The following is a 6,882-nucleotide window of genomic DNA, read 5'->3' as shown; positions in this document are numbered from 1 at the left end:
AGTGCTACCACCCCTGTGGCACCCCTGCACCAGGGACTAAGTGGAGCTGCTGAGACAACTCAAAAGGGTAGGAGTGAAATGGGGCATGGTGGGGAAAGTCTTGCAAGTGGAAGAGGGAAAAATCTTCTGGAGAGGGAAGTCTTCACCCACAGCAAGTGACAGAAGCTCTGTTTCTTGTGTCAGAGGAAGTGTCTGTGGACAAACCCCTGACTGATTGACTATTAGAAACACTGGTTGTTGAAAATCCAGCTAACCAGATGAAGCCTGATACAGAAATCTTCCAGCTTGGTGCTATATGGAAGAGATGGACCACTTAAGGTTTTCAGATAAAACTCTGTGATGTCTATTTTTCCACTTTCCACAGAGAACCGGGAATCCTGTCAATTATTTGTGGTAAGATTGTCCAAGTAATAGGGACAAGCAGCTGCTAGATGGTGTGTCCATCCTCATCCAAACCCAGTGTCTCACAGCCGTGAAAGTTGAGGATACCCCGCTCACCCCACACAAGCACAGCAAAAGGATGATATTTATCTCAGCATCTGCTCTAAGAAAACGCTGGCACACTTTGCAAAAGTTATTTTGCATTGGGGATCTGCAATCTGATGAACATTCCTCTGTGATTTTAAAAGGATTTAAAAGTAAGCTGCACACAGATTTTGCCAACTTGCTCTCACTGGTTTCAGTGAAGATGTACTAGGCCTGCAAAGAGCACTTATGTGCAAAACAGCTCGTAAAAAGAAATATACAGTGCTTTGTTCTCCCACAGGAGGGCTAGTGAATTATTTGGATAGAACCCACATGAAGTAAGACGTTATTGGTAGATACTATTTTCCAGATCCTCAGCTGCTGTTATGTGGTATACTTCCCTCGTTTATACTAGCTGAGAGTCTAGTCTCCAGGTCTCCAGATCAGAATTAAGCAAGACACCAAGAAGTCTTTGGAGAAAGGAGCTTTTATTTGAGGGGACTGCCAAACACATTAGATTTGGACAACTTTCTCTCAGAGATTTAATCTCAGAGGAACTGGCAGAACAGAAAAGGCCCAGAAACAGAAGTGAATCAAGCACATTAGCACATTTATGCTATGAGCCACAGCATTTTCCATGTAGTTGCAAATATCTGAAGTCTCTAAAGCAGAGAGTTCCAGTGTAGCTTTTGTCACTGAAAAACTGGCTTGCACTACACATAAATTGAAAAGGATTTCCCTACCAAGTAATTCTTATATACCGTAAAGAAATCGGGTTCTAGTGCAAAAAAGCTGAAATCGCCTCCCCCCTCTCTGAATGCTTTCCACTACAATATGAAGAAAGCTTAGAAGTATCCCTTGCCTTTTCTGTTTCTGCTCAAGGGCAAAGAGTGTGCTCTTATTTGGTGTTATTTTGAAATTATTCAAAAAATACAATTTCATTAATTCAGTGAAGTAACACTTTGTATTCCTCTTGAATGACTGTGAACTTCTCTAGCACTTATTAGAGGGTGAGTCAAGCCAGCCCTAGCTCTCTGTAACAAAAACTAAATCAAATTAGACAATGAATATATTACTTTCTCAAAGTAAAACAGTAACTAAAAATAAGTATTTGAATTTCCTAAAAACATTCAAAACGGATGGGAAGCATACAGCAAAGCTATACAGCTGGGGGGGAGAGAAATGGAGTCCCACATTTTGTGAGTTCTCCATATTGCTAATCACGGGGGAGTCGTGGTGCACCACTGAAACTTAGGAGTGCTTTATATGGTGCAAATAACAAATATTCGTCCCCAGGAGAGCACTATTGGAGATCTAGCCCCAGATTTGAGACTAAAGGGAGACACCAAGTGGAAGAAAGACTCATGACTAATTGCAACTTGCCAGCGGCCCTCAGGGATTTAATTCCTCCGTGTGGTTTGCTGCAGCTTTATGTGCCTAAGTAGGTGATGCAGGGGTGCATTTGGGCACTTCACTGGCCATGTGGTCATTGAAACTTGCATCTGTGTGAGAAAAGAGAGTGAGGTAAAGGCAGGAAACAGATTCTTTCCAATGCAAGACTTAAAAAGGGTTAACATAGTAAGGAGGAACTTGGATGCCTTAATAAATGAAATTGAAGGGAATTAAGTCTCTAAATACTTCTGTGGATCTGAGCTTATGTAAGAGGTATTAGTGTCATAGGATTGTTTGTTCCTCTCGCCTTGCTCCTTCAGGTAAATCGTGCCAGTGTTGCACAATTCCCTGAGAAAATACCCAGCCTGCCAGTACCGGCTCCCAAATGCTCCCATTTGCTTGGGCAGACCTTGAACTGGGTTCTCCTTCCTCGGGTTTCCTGAAGTGTTCACGTTAACTGGACTGAAAAGGATGACTTCTCACCAGTCTCTGGAGCTGTGGGGTGTGGAAATAATACTGCCTAGGCAAGAGCATCTCTCCTGGCACACCCCTCACTCAGATCAACGGGGATCAGCAATGTTCATTCATCTCAGTCCAATGTAAAAGAAAGTTAAAAGAATTTCAAGATACAGATGAATGTTCAAAAACATTTATTCAGCCTTCTATCAGATGAAGCTGGTCTAGGTCAACATGGGTGCCAGAAATGAATCGTGTATGAGATCTGCCCAGATGAGTCCATGTTTCTCTAGTGCCAATTCTCTTCTTCATATTTTGAAAGACAAGGGCAGATGCATTCAGCTCTGCATTCAAGCTACGAACTTAGGAGGAAAGCAATCTTATCAGCACTCTGGATCCTTCTTCCTACCGTGCAGAAAAATGCATATACTTAGCCAGGCAGCCCAACCTCAGGAGGACTGTTATGGAAACATATTAAGGAAAACAGCTCAAATCTTGCGGGAGGCAAGGAATCTCATAGTGATTTGGCATTTTGTAACCTCACAGTGCAAAGCTGCACATAAAATCCAGAATATCACTTCAGTCTTCAAATACTAGATCAAAAGAAGTTTGTAGATGAAACTTACTGTGCTCCAGCAATCTACCTTTAGAAACAAGATTGTACTTGGCTCCTGGAAGAACAGTGGATATCCTTGCTGCCCTTTGAACAAGAGGTTGGGATTCAAAATAACCCCAGCAAGCAACCAAGCCCTGTGCAGCCACTTGCTCACTTCCCACCAACAGGATTGGCAGGGGAATTGGAAGGGTAAAAGCTGTAAAACTCTTGGGTTGAGATAAAGACAGTTTAATCAAAAAAAGGAAACAAAGCCAGGCACACAAACAAATCAAAACATGGAATTAATTCAGTTCTTCCCATGGACAAGCAGGTGTTCAGCCACCTCCAGGAGAGCACGGCCCCATCACATGCAATGGTTACTTGGGAAGACAAATGCCACCACTCCAAATGTCCCCTCTTTTTCCTTTTCCCCCACTGTGTACATACTGAGCATGATGCCACGTGGTCTGGAATATCCCTTTGGTGAGTTGGGGTCACCTGTCCTGGCTGTGTCTCCTCCCAACCTCCCATGCACCCCCAACTTTCTCACCACCAAGGCAGCATGAAAAGCAGAAAGGGCCTTTGCTCTGTGTAAGCCCTGCTCAGCAGTAACAAAAACACTTCTGTTATCAACCCTGGGTTCAGCACAGATCCTAAACACAGCCCTGTGCCAGCCACTGGGAAGGAAAGTAACTCTACCCCACACAAAATCAGCATGCCTGCAAAAGACACAAACAAAACACCTTGTATCTCCAAGGAAATAGAGCACACCTAAAGAAGCAGGATACTGCTGCGTAAGAGGAAGCAAAAAAAAAAAATTGGTGTCTACTACAGAAGCCTCAGGAAAACAGTCAAGTTCTTCAGGTATTCATCCATATCTACAGGTTTTTAAAAGGACTGAGTCTGAATGCCACCCATTTGAAATTAATTTCTGGTTATCAAGGATGACTGCAAAAGGCACAAGGAGGATTGTAAAATTGGGTTAAGTCCTAGATCCACCTAGTTTCACGAAGTTCCACTGTGAGTGGTGTTAGCCCAGGCATGCCCATGGGCTCAGCAAAACAAGCAAGATCTCCTTAGTGAGTGGGAGGCATTTCTGAAACCCATCAAGAAATTTTCTGTCTTATCTGCCTCAAATGAGCAAGCCCGTGGCAACAGTCATAGACTCTTAATCCAGAGACATCTGTGACCTGCTCCAGACCTTTTGAGATTTGTTTCTATGAGGACTTCTTTTAAAAGGGAGAAATTATGGTAAGCACAGGATGGCATATCTTGATGATTTGTTCCAGCAAATTTCCCATCTCAAGGGTCAGATAGATATCCAACAGGTATGAGGGCACAGGCTTCCATACTTGCTACTGCTTAACAGATCCCAAAAATGTAGAGTTCAATAGTCCCAAATCTAGTGCGTAGGAAGATACATACCTGTGTGCTGGATTTTCCAGCACTTATTGAAGGGGATCAACATTTTCTCACAAAATACCAAGTTTGGGAGTGCAGTCACCTCTGTAATAGTCAGCCGTGAGGGACCCATACCAGGATCCAAAACAACCCAACTACAGACAAATCTGCTTCCCAGTTATACATACGGTGCCTCTGGCAGAACAGTTTACTTTTAGCTTATCAAAGTCCAGTTTCTGGAAAACTTCAATTGCCTGCATTTCTCATTTCATCCAGGGGAGGGCAACTGGTCATCAGGAAGATAAGATCCGTTTACTAAAGCTGCCGTGCACTTGGTAGTCCTAAAGCACAGAATATTAAAAATATTTTAGTCCTGAAAGCATACCTTTCGATAAACATGTCTTCCTCTAATATAAATTAAAATAGTCCCCTCTTGCCACACAAGCTTCAGCAACCACTGCACTTCTATGGCTGTTCACTCTAACCATTATTCTTTGTATATAATGAATCTGATAGTAAATCACAGCTTGGGGTAAATAAAAGAGGATTCCACTTACGGTGCCATGAACACACTTCAAATTAGACTTGACAAAATCTGTAATTTTAAATTGTGCTTTGCATTCTTTCTCTTTTATACTGTGCTATCAGATACTAACCATAAACTCCATGTTGTTTGGTTATTTTGTTTTTGAGTTTAAACAGAAACACCACCACCCCCTCCCCTGCACAGCAATTCTTTGCTCTATTTTTGAAGTCTTTTCTCCTTGTCAAAGCAACTTTGAAAGAACATGTTTTTTTAAAGTTAGGCAGTTTGTACTAGTAATTACAGCCCTTGTCACTACATCACCTGGACCACTCAATGTCTTGGTCCTATCAGCAAAGAAATCCTTCCTCTCTTAAAGTCACAGTAATGTGTGGCCAATTCAAAGACTTTTTAAGGGAAATAGATATACAGACATTAGAAATCCACGTGTCTTCCTGTTTCTCTGTTCTCCCTAATGCCAAAGACTAATTTCCTCCTTCTGGTGCATGCAACACTGGGCAGCAACCTGTGCCAGCTGAACCTCAGACCCTTTATTCTCAGAGATCCTCTGAGACTAAAGAAGTTTGGTCCCTTCCACTCTGCAGCTTGCAGCCAAACAACCCTGAGACCTTCCATCCCAGCTTCAGAGAGACATGAAGAGCTGCCTGTACATAAAATGATGGAAACTTTCTTGCTTGCATCTGACTGTTCCAGGAATGGCCCCTACCCAGACAGACATGGGCATACCAACAGAGAATGAGGGGACTGTAGCTGCCTCCATCATTATCAGCCACCCATAATTAGCAGCCACCCATGCCATATTTGTGCTTTCCATTGCAAAGCAGTGGGAACTGTGCAGCTTCTCACAACCCTGGGCAAGGTTGCAAGCAGCCATAAAAGCACAGCCAGCCAGCTCTGTGCAGGGCATTAGTATTCCCCTGTGCCTGAAGAAACAGACCTTGTACAAATGATTCAGAACCTGTATGAGGCTGCATCGCAAGGACTTGGACTCCTGTGCAGACTTCCTTTGTTTACCCACAGAATAGACCATGACTTGATTTGGTACAGAGATTAATTCCTCCTAAAAACAAAGTATTCATTTGACAGGGAATGGTTTTTGTGTTTGAAATGAAGATGGGCCAAGGCAAAAACAGATTGCTTGGCTCAATGACCCATTGGCTGATCTCTGGCTGCCTTTGAAATGGTATTCAGTTTTCGGCCTTACATGCCACATAATGGTGGGTTTCTCCAGCCTGGGTGTTTTCTTACAAGCACTTTTGTCTAATCACTAGCTGAGAATCCAGCCCGATGTGTACATTGTAAAAGATGCTGTTTATACTTGGGCATTTAGTCTGCCATCTGTGCACAGCTTAGCTGCAACATCTCAGTAGATCTGCTCCTCTTCTGCTGCCAAGTCCCTGTTGCAAGCCTTCAGAAGAGCATGATTCACGTCAGACTTTCTAATAAAATACAGGCACTTTGGAAGCTCTCTTTTAAAACCTATTCCCTTCTCTCAGCAAACGCAGTGGTATAGACTTAATGCTTTTTCTAGACTCACTGGTTCATATCCGAGTGGCACTCAAGCATAACCAGCCATACATGCAATCACTGATGCATACATACTCCCACCCTGCACTTGCTAACACGTATCCCATTCTCAAAGTCTCTGACACAAATGAATTCAGGCACCAGAGCTGCTGGCACAATCCATTTGCACCACACCTTGTAATCACTTTTTATTTAAGACCCATTTTCTTTAAGGAACAGCCTTTGCACTAATCCTCAGGGGAAATATTTTGAGCCCAGGCTTCCTCGCTCAAAGTAGGACACTTTTTGTAGGAATCAGAAACAAGCTACATGCTCAGTACCTGTAGGCTTGGATAATCTGTCAGCACACAGATGAGGAAGACTAAATATAAGAACAGGCAGATGCTATTTCACCTGCCCCACCGAGACTTGTGTCTTTATAGGTAAGCATTCTGGCTTACAGATACAGGCATAAGCCTGAGCAGATGTTTAAATTAAAGACAAAACCTATAACAGAGAGAGA

Source organism: Corvus hawaiiensis, chromosome 6 (genome assembly GCF_020740725.1).
Source record: "Corvus hawaiiensis isolate bCorHaw1 chromosome 6, bCorHaw1.pri.cur, whole genome shotgun sequence".
In the NCBI taxonomy this organism is placed as follows: Eukaryota; Metazoa; Chordata; class Aves; order Passeriformes; family Corvidae; genus Corvus; species Corvus hawaiiensis.
Note: the sequence above shows the minus strand (reverse complement) of the source record.